We start from the raw sequence: 11,357 nt of genomic DNA on the forward strand, positions 1-11,357 counted from the left end.
AGATCACACAGCTAGTAAGTGGCGAAGCTAGGAATCAAATTCAGTCAGCCTGGCTGCAGACTACACACCCTTAACTACTGTGGTATACAATAAAATGTGACACTGTACTATACAAGAAGGTACCTAATAACTATCTGTAAATATCTGAATGCCTGTTATGTTGGATAGGGCAGACACTTATTATGTGAAAGTGCAGATAATAGAAAATGAATCACTAGTTGGAAGATGCAGAGACACAAACTTTAACTAAACATAATAAAAACCTTTTTAGGATAACTTTTCAGAGTTATCTGAAAAGGGGCTGAGTTACCTCGGGGGCATTTCGTTTTGGCATACCAGGACATTCAAGGAGAGGTTGTATAGAAATACCTTCATTCATTTCATTATTCATAATCCTGTTAAAGTCCATCATGGTTGATCTTTTCGTTTGTTCTAATCTTAAAATACTTTCAAATCATGACTGCCATCTATCACATTAGCATTCACAATTTTATGTAACCTATAAACTTGGAAAGCATGGTTTTTATGTCTCCATCAATGTCAGTGCTGAAAGTATTGATCAGGATAGATATATGTCACCATACACCAATGTGACATACCACTAGACCCCTCTCTCCTCATTGAGATCCACTCTTAATACTCTAGGTTAGTACAATATAAAACACAGGAGAGTTTATCTTTAGAAAACAGGATAGAAAAATATATTTAGAATTCTTAATGATTAGGGTATTCAATCAGATGTAAACCCGTTTCATTGTACTATCACATAATCCATATTTCTCTATCACAGTCCCAAAGATTATGATAATAGTGATGATAAAAATTATAGCTAACACTTACAGAGTACTTCCTTTGTGCCAGAAAGTTATAAACCTTTTGCATATATATATTTTTTTACAACTTTATTGGAGTATAATTGCTTCACAATGGTGTGTTAGTTTCTGCTTTATAACAAAGTGAATCAGTTATACATATACATCTGTTCCCATATCCCTTCCCTCTTGCGTCTCCCTCCCTCCCACCCTCCCTATCCCACCCCTCCAGGCGGTCACAACTTTTGCATATATTAAATAACTTAATTCTCACAACAATCTTATGTGGTAGATAATATTATTTGCTCTATTTTGCAGATGAGGAAATTGAGGCACAGCTGGGTTAAATGACTTGACTGAGGTCACACACCTAGGACAGGGCAAAACCAGGATTTGAACCAAGGCATTCTGGCTCTAGGATCTGTGTACCTAACAACAACACTGCCTAGTATTTATTTACTTATTATATGCTGCCTAGTATATAAAATGGTCATACATGAATTTAAACAAAACCACTTACTGCACTCTGGCCATGCACTACACTGTGCCAAGCAGGAAGTTAATTTCATCTTTCACAAAGACTGGGCTCCTTCTCACTGGGCATATTGCTGACAGGCTACTTAGGAATTCCAGGGGCTTATTTTGGTTTGGGCCAGAGTAGAAGAGTAGAGGGTGCACTAGACCAGGAATCATATCATATAAACGGGGACTTCATTCTAGCTCCTCCCAGGGAATTCCCTGGCAGTCCAGTGGTTAGGACTCGCGCTTCCACTGCAGGGGGCATGGGTTCGATCCCTGGGCAGGGAACTAAGATCCCACAAGCCTCTCAGCCTGGACAAAAAAAAAAAAAAAAAAAAAAAAAATCTAGCTCCTAGTACCTTAACTCTAAGTTATGGTGAGTGCAAATGAGAGATTAGAAAACAAACTCCCTGATGTTGCTCCTTTCCACCGTTCAACTCTCCTGCTCTGAAAAGAGCCCATTTTCATTCAGAGACTCAGTATCATTCGGTCTGTGTGATCTTCACCCTTAGCCATACCGTCAGATGCCACTGCCTAACCTGAACCAATCAGCACATCACTCTCTCAGGCCACAGACTGGGGGAGGAGGGAGGTGGGAAGGGCAGTGATTGGTGACCTAAGATAGTCCAATGAGAGTGAATCTCAGGACTCGCCAGATAGGAATTCATGGACAAAGATTATCACTTCTTTCTTTGTGAATTCAAGCCTGGAGACATGACTCTAGGAACCATCCTATAACAATCTAATGGTCATCCTATAACCGGAAGAGAGTCTTTCTCAAAACAGTCACACAGAGAAAGCAATGCTGATGATGGAGAGAAGCCAGATCCTGAACTGCCTAATTGTGTCAACCAATACATTCCCCTTTTTGCTTAAGCTCAGTTAAGCTTGGTTTTTTATCACTTAGAACCACAAAATCATAATTAATGCATTCAATACTTGGCAATGAGCCCTAGCACAAAGTAGGTGCTCAATAACTATTTGAATAAATGTAATAAGTGGAAAGACTCTTTTGAAATTTTGTAAAGCACTACTCACATTAGTATTTTGTTTTGATGGAAAGAGGTCAAGTACTTGTCAATTTATAAGTGTATCAAAGATGGCATAACAAAGCTCTCATCCTGTCAAAAGTATTTTTTTCTTATCTGCTTACAGTTCTTCTATTTTCCAAAGATGACTTTTGTGTCATATATTATATTTTATACTATACTTTTTTAAAATTAATTAATTTATTTATTGGCTGTGTTGGGTCTTCGCTGCTGTGCACGGGCTTTCTCTTTGTTGCGGTGCACGGGCTTCTCTTTGCGGTGGCTTCTCTTTGTTGTGGAGCACAGGCTCTAGGCGTGCAGGCTTCAGTAGCTGTGGCATGCAGGCTCAGTAGTTGTGGCGCTCGGGCTTAGCTGCTCTGCGGCACGTGGGGTCTTCCCGGACCAGGGCTCGAACCCGTATCCCCTGCATTGGCAGGAGGATTCTTAACCACTGTGCCACCAGGGAAGTCCCTTATACTATACTTTAAACTGAACATTACACATCAGACTTAAACTGAAGTCTTAAGATCCTCTGGATTTAGAACAAACACATCTAATACTTTTTGTTTTATAATGCAAAACACTTCTATATCTTCTCCACTTTCTTAGGAGATGGAAAACACCAAGATCACAGTCATTCCATAATAGTGACCCTAAAAGAATTCAGAAATTATAAAGAGATTAACCCTCACACCTTTCCTCTAGAACTATTACTAATTTTTAAACTTTGACTTTATAGGTCTCTCAAGTTTTTCATTTTTCACTGGCTCTCTTAGACCATCCCCATGTTCCTCACATCTACTAATTTATACACTATGAAAGTATATATAAAAATTTAATAATTAGTGCCTAAACTGATGAAAAAAATTACCCCCAGCTTCCCTAAAGTTCCAATAGATGTCTGCTAGGACACATCAAATTTGCTACTGAGAAAAGGTATGTGGGAGGATGAGGGCATAGTGAGGGTAGCAAATATATGTTGGCTTTTTAGTTCATTATACTGAGACTTAGCTTGACCTAAAATCACACGACCTTTACAATACTCACAATTGCCCAGTAACCACTGAATACCTCCAACAATGAGGAATAATACTTCCCAACTCTCCATTTATGATAACTGCCCCTTTGCAATCAACCAATACTATTCAAGTAAAAGTGAGTGATGACCCTAGAAAAGGAGACTTTAAATATCTACATTCCAGAGGGAACACATACACACACACACAAACACAGGCTGCCTTAATATCTGTTTGTCCAGTGGGTAATAGGGTTGGGAAAAGATGACACCTCCTCGGAGCCAATACAGTACAAGATCAAAATGGGGATGGGGAGCAGGAGACTGCCCAATGACTTGCAGGTGGAGCCTGGCTTCCAGCCATAGCACCCACATTAATTAAGCTGGGATGAGTCAAAATGAAAGCAGTTGGAGATAGAATACACAGCCTCACTTATGAGCCCATTAGGATGGGCCAAAACTTCCTATTTCCTTAGCAGTTTATCCTCCCCAAAAGTTTCTACGTCAAAAGAAGCTATAACAAAAGAGAAAAAGGGAGCTGGCAGCCAGAATGCAGCATTTGTAAGGCCTGATCTTTCCAACACTGCTACATATTCAGTCCCGAGATAAGTCACCTTATCTTAGTCAAATTCCCCATTCAAGCACAGATTCTAAATATGGACATAAATACCCACACCACCACCATCACTACCATAACCCTGCCTATTAAGTGCCTTAGCGTCTCCAAATTGCTTTCAAGATACAGAATGTGGTATCTGTTCCTGTGATTTTTACCCAAATTCACAAAATCTGGCTCCATTTCTGCTGACTAACCTCCCAGTATACACTGCTTGCCTTGTTCTTTAATGTTCCAATAGACGCCTGCTTGGATGGATTAACTTTGCTATTAAGGAAGTACACAGAAGTAGAAATGTGTGTCAGCAGGGAGGGGTGGCAGGGAGGAGATACTGAGGATAAATCTAATCAAGTGTCTTTCCAACGTGAATATCTTGAAGGAGACAAAGTCTGGGCGCTGGTATGCATATGCTTGTGTTTTAAAGATGAAAGTCTCCAACAAGTGCAGTTTTAGAAACTCCCACCCAATCCCCTCTATTCTACTTCCTTATTGTTGGTAGATTTAGTAAGCATCCCAGGGTGAAAGAGGAGGTGGACTCTGCTTCCTAAGCTATGCAACAACCTAAATAGTAGAAGTTGCAATCATGTATACTCTTAAACCTAATTCAAATTTGACTGATTACTACAGGGAACTATCTGTAAAAAGAGGAAACATGAATTTTTCCTTTGCATTCTATTCCTGCTTCCCCTGTCTCTGGGCCTACAATTTTCTTCCTCAGTAAGACCCTATGCTCAGTAATTTTCTACTGGCATACCAATGTCCAGTTCCAAAGCTGAGTGAGCAAGCATACTTTGTACTTGGGATCTTTATCTGCTTCTACCTTTGTGGAGCGTAATAAAGTAGTGCTCTAAGAGGCAAGTTCTGTGAACTCCTAGGTTAAAGTGAATCAAATACTGTTGGCATTAATCATGTCATCTGCTGTACATTCAGGCCTTCCCACAGATAACAGTGCAGTCACATCACCCCTTGTGTAAAGACCTTTGAAGCTTGAGGGAGGATATGTCTAACCCATAGTGGGGAGGAGGGACTGGATTCAAGAACCAGCAGAACTCCTAGCACAGCTCACAAGCCAAAAATGGCCCACTGCCTGTTTTTGTAATTAAGGTTTTGCTGGGACACAGCCACGCTCATTCACTGATGAATGAATGAAAAGTGGTCTATGGACACTTTTGTGCTACAACTGCAGAGTTGAGTAGTTGCAACAGAGACTGTATGACCTGCAAAGCTGAATATTTACTATCTGGCCCTTTACCTAAAAAGTTTGCCAACTCTGTTCTAGATGAAAACAGGATCAGTTTTATCAATAACTTGGTAGTGAATTCTACCTAGATTATGCAAACAGTTTTAAAGTGGAGGACAGTGCTAGGAATAGAATTATCTCAAGAAACTGTACCATAACTTTCTGATACAGGATTTCTACAGTTTATGTCACTAACCTGTATATATCACCACACTGTACAGAATAAGTCAAAAGAATGCCTGATTTGGGAAGTTCTAAATGTAAAAGTGATTTCACAACATGATCTGCACAGATGATTAGTTTTAAATCAGAGCTCAATGTTATTCCTCAATATGTGGGACCTGTAAATTGCCACATCTAAGATTTTAGCTCTGAACTTCATCTCTTTCCTCTAATTTCTCCACAGAAACCCTTATTCAACAAACACTGAGTGGGCACTTACTCTGTGCCAGACCCTGGGTTAGTCCTGGACCAAAATAAAGTTTCTTCTTGGGCCTGACCACACAGTAGGATATTTCAGGAAAGAGATTATCCTAAAAACCACAAGGGACACTTGTAATAGCTCTTACAGTTGAATGATTTTGCTCTGCCACTATTCTACTAGAAGAATCAGTGAGTAAACCCTGTGTTTAGATTTTGCTCTTCCTAGAGTGGGTTATGGAACTTATATCTCTAAGGCAGGGTCTATGACAGATTCAGGGAGTCTTGGATTTGGACCCAGAAAATTATATCTTTATTTTCACTAGCCTCTGGCAAATTCACCATTCCTTCAATTATGAACGTAAGCCACAATAGTAATAGTACACTTAGTAGAACAGACTTTGTCACTGATAGAAATCATAGATATTTTCATATAATATCACACTCGTACAAGTATCTTGAAATACTGTTTAAACACACGATCATTTAAAAATTATCATAGCTATAAGACCCACTGATAGACAGTAAACTTTATTTATTATGTTAATAAAAACTACATGTGCTATATCACACATTTTAAAAATATTCTGATAACTATATTTCAACATAATTTGTTTCCTTTATAATTCTATGTTATTTCTTTTGCAATAAAAACATTATTCAAAAAAAGGAGTCAAAAAGGTTTCACCATACTGACAAAGGGGTCCACGGCACAAAAAAGATTAAGACCTAGGGGCCAAAAAATAAACAAACAAACGTAATCACATCTGAGGTAATTCTATGCAGATAAAAAACTACCGTTTTCTGTTAAGTGCCATACACTCATTTTGTTCTCTAATATAAAGCAAAGACTATAAGTCTTTTTTTTTTTTTTTTTTTTTTTTGTGGTACGCAGGCCTCTCGCTGTCGTGGCCTCTCCCGTTGCGGAGCACATGCTCCGGACGCGCAGGCTCATGGGCCCAGCCACTCTGTGGCATGTGAGATCTTCCCGGACCAGGGCACGAACCCGTGTCCCCTGCATCGGCAGGCGGACTCTCAACCACTGCGCCACCAGGGAAGCCCTATAAGTCATTATTTTTAGCAGCCCTCACTTCAGACTGGTTTGCAAATAGTTGTGAATGTGATATATAACAGCCTAGCAGATCCATGGGTTCCCCTGGCAATCATTCTAGTCCAAACATAGAAAACTTCAAACTAACATAACTTTCAACAAGAGTTACCAAAAGAAAGGGAGAAAAAAGACTGAAAAAAGACAACAAACAAACAAAAAACCAAAACACAACCCTGCTATATATCTATCTACTAATCTGGTTTGCAAACAGTAAAATACAGGCAATACAATTATTTATATTAATGAGAATATGTACGTAAACAAACCTAACACAGTGCCAAATATATACTAGAGACTCACTCTTTTTTTTTTCTTCTGGAATGGTGCCCTGGCATATACTGCAAAATAACGTATGTAAAAATGTATATTCCCTGAATTTACTGACTGAATTACAGAAGGGAGTTAGAATTTAAATTTTGCCACAAATCATTCATAAACAATTGACAAAACAAATCGTACTTCATACACGTGTCCAGGTACCCATTTGACAGGAATATTGTGAAAAGGGAACTTCAGGACTAGAAACAGAAAGGTTTAAGCTTAGGAAAGAGAAAGTGCTAGAAGCTACCCTCTGGCATATAAGCAGGAGGGCTGAGCCCTGCTCTTACACTCTCCTTCCTATTGTTTTCTTTTTTCTTTCTTTTTTTGTTTTTTAATTGGGGTATAGTTGTTTTCCAGTGCTGTGTTAGTTTCTACTGTACAGTGCAGTGGAGTTCCCTGTGCTGTACAGCAGGTTCTCATTAGGTATCTATTTTATACATATTAGTGTATATATGTATGTCAATCCCAATCTCCCAATTCATCCCAGCACACCCCCCTTTCCCCCCTTGGTGGAAGTCCATACGTTTGTTCTCTACATCTGTGTCTCTATTTCTGCCTATTGTTTTCTAATGTGACTTATGTAGTGGTAACGTAGGTAAAAGTTGTAGAAGCAGCCACAATGTTGAGTAAAAAGGAACTCTCACAGTTCAGTGATGATTGGGAAGTACTCTGATTTCAGGGTTTCTCTAACATAAAAAATTCCCCCCAAATCATGACTTTTAGAAAAATTTATTCTTTCCAATCTATTTTAGGGTAACACAAACGTTAGTGTAAGACAGACCTATTTCTGTTTGATTCGGTAGGAAGAATTACCTCTATTAGTAGAAAAGCCGGAAGATCTGGTTTCAGATGAGAGTTACACAAATACTTGGAAAGAAAAGCATATGAAAATTACAATTATAACTAGATATTCTGTCTTTATTCATCATTAAAAATAATAGCAAATTATTATGCTTGCTTTTTCTATGAATATTTCATAAATTAATCCTCATGAGAGTTTATAACATGAAGAGGTTATTCAGCTCCCACAGGAAAATCATGAATGAGGTCAGGTGGTTTACAAACTCCATGAGCTTGTACACTAAATTTGGTGAGTATGCATATAGTTCAGATTCTTAAAGGGTCATTTAACCAGAAGAACAGTTATCTCTGCCATAGAAAATCTAAAGCAAGAGAAAGCAATAATTCTTCCCAGAGACACAGAGTAAGTCAGTGTTAACATCAGATAAAGTAACTGGGGACTTCTGAATCCAAGGCTCTATCTGACTGGATCATTCTCCTTAAGGGATCACATATCCAAAGAGGAGATTCCCCAAGAAAAATAAAACCTCACCTGTTTATGGGAGAAGAAATCATAGGCTGAGGAAGGAATAAAAGTTCATTCTTTATCAATCAGGCCATTATGCTGGTTTTCAAAGGGAGTTTGCAAAGCAGGGTAAGTCAGAAAGAATCATCTCATTCAGCAGACACAAATGACCCCAGAGGCAGTGCTGAAGTCCCCAAGTCTAAATGGCTTCCCTTCTGTGGTGAGTTACCTTTAAGCATTATATTCTGTTCTAGGAACAAATTCTTGAGTAGTTCCTTTTAGTTATGTTGAATGTAAACCAAGTAAACATCTAATGTTCTAGAAAAAGCCATTTTTTAGCTAAACAAAGGCTATCCCTCACCATTCCCAACTCATTCCCATTCAAGAATCTTTCTGAACTCTCTTCCCCTATCACAAAATGTATGTGTGTGTAGAGGGTGGGGTGACTATTAGGTTATCAGATAAATACAGTGTCTGGTAAGTTGAAATTGCCTCAAGCTTCTTCTATTAGATATATTTTTTAAAACACTGAGTGACACAGTAAGTAGCACCTTCTACAAAGGGCTGTAAAAGGGGAGGAAGTAGTGAAACTCACTTTAGTTCATTTCATCTGCATCACTAACAGCCCTCATGAAAGGGAAATAAAACCAGAGCTAAAACATCATTTGAACTATCCACAGCATGGTATCATTCCCAGTATGCCAGTCTTGGCCTCCAGTGCACAAATCATTGAACTGGATAGCTAAAAACAGTAAAACTTCTCCGCTGTGGCATTCTAGTCACCACTGTTGACCTTCCCAGATCACCCTGTCTTCTCCAAGATAATCATCTATCTGTTCACCACTGATTCCTGCACCAAATTCCATTCTCAACTAGTTTCTTTTTACTAGCAATTCTCTGTACTTGCAGAATCACTAAATATCAAGATTGAAAAGGACCCTGAAGGTTGTATCTCCCTACTCCCACTTTATTTCTTGGCAGAATCTTTTCTGTCTCTATCTTCAGTTCCCTTTCTAAGCTTTGTTCCTACCCTCCTCAAAGCTTCCCCCTTCCTCAATGTCTATTCCTAGCAGTTTTTCCTATCACAAACCCCTATATCCTCACTGCCTTTATAAATATCACTGTCCCTATTTCAATATATACCTGTTGGTTCTCCCAACTGAGAACCTGAGTTTCAGTCCCCAGTCATAACTGGTCACTTCGATTCTATTTGGGAAGCCTTCTCCAGTTAAGTCAATCTGATAGAGCCTGTGACCCAGCCCCGGATCCAGTCTTCCTAATTGCACCTTTGTACTTCCAAACAGTCCCCTAATCGTAGAATCGTCGCATTTTAGACCAGAAAGAAAACTCAGAAATAATCTGGTCCAATGTTTTTCCAACTTTTTTTTTTACTACATTTTAAGACACATGAAATCCATTTTACATCATAATCTCACACACACATAACTGAAACACGTTTCATGAAATAATACCCTTACTCTGCGAACACACTGAAAATTTCTAGTCTATTCCTTTTTTTTTTTTTAATTTCAGGTTCCATCCACTAAATAGACTTCACAACCCAATCATAGGATGGAAGCCACAGTTTAGGAAACATTAATCTAGCCCAAACTTCCCATTCACGGAGGAAGAAACTGTAGCTCAGTGGTGAGGTGAGCCTCCCAGCCACAAGAAGTTTGTCCATAAAATTAAACTCGGGTCTGTCTGATAAGTCCCAAACCAGTGTTTCCCACTAAGACCTTCTCCACCCAGTCACCACACCCCGTACCCAAACACCATGCTACCGTACCCTGGCCAGTCACTGATCCCACACTCTTCTCCAACTCAGCCCCTCAAAGTTACTGCTCGTTGGTCGGAATCCCCCTGCAGCCGCCGCTTCATGTTCCCTTAGGTCAGAGTCCCTTCACAGTTACTATCCATCGATCGGTCTCCTCCGAGTCGTTGGTCCTTGGTCACAATTCCCTGCTGTCACTGCTTCATACTTCCTCGGTCATAGTCCCCTCGCAGCCTCTGCCTCGTGTTCTCCGAGGTCAGAGTCCCTCAGCATTCACTGCTGCGGGTCGCAGACCCCTCGCGAGCAGCTGCGTCTCAGTCACAGTCCCCTCGTTGTCAGTGCCCCAGGGTCACAGTAGCCTTGCAGCCCCAGCCTCACACTCCCCTCGCTGTCACTGACCCACTCTTCTTTCAGTCAGTCTCCCCGCGGTCCCAGCGCCACAGTTTCTCCTCTCAAATAGAGCCGCAAGGATAGGCACACACCGAGTCCTCACCTGCAGCTCACGCTCCCCCGGTCCGTGTCCCGTCGAATTTCTCCTGGGCGCCGCGTCACGGACAAGGGAAGTTGAGAGGGTTGCGGGGAGACGCCCGGGAAAGGCAGCTGACGGAACCGTGGGCCGGAAGTCCCGCCTACTTCCCGCCCTCTTGTCACTCCGACCACGATTTCTCCCTGAAAACCACGACCCCTGACACAGTAGTTCCGCCTCCATAGAGGCCCCGGGGACGGAGTGACTGAACCGACATCCCCAGAGACAGAAGACAAAATGGCAAAGGGTCAGTCTCCATGCGGAACTAGAGTATGCGGTGAAGATACGGATGTATCTTGTCATGAGACACGCTGTGACTTGTCACTCGTGCTCACTGTCAGTCCTTCAAGAAGCGTTAACGCGATGGCCCCCCTTTTGCCCAGCTCCGGGCTCGGTCCCTTCCAGGAGGACCTGTCAGTCTTGGTCCTTCCTGCGCTACCCCAGCGCCTGGCGTGGTGCCAGGCACTCGTACCAGCCCATTCACAATGCAGATGGCCGCGACGCCTTCCACCCTTGATATCCCCTACCTCCACCCCATGGTCTGCGGCTGCTTCACACAGCGCCACCTTTTCCCTACTTGGTGATGTAAAGAGAATTCCAACCAAGTCCTGTGAAAAGCCCTCTTCCTGTTATTTCTAACCCAGGTTAGCTCAACAAAAGGTGATCCCT

The sequence above is a fragment of the Hyperoodon ampullatus genome (assembly GCF_949752795.1).
Source record: "Hyperoodon ampullatus genome assembly, chromosome: 5".
Classification (NCBI taxonomy): domain Eukaryota; kingdom Metazoa; phylum Chordata; class Mammalia; order Artiodactyla; family Ziphiidae; genus Hyperoodon; species Hyperoodon ampullatus.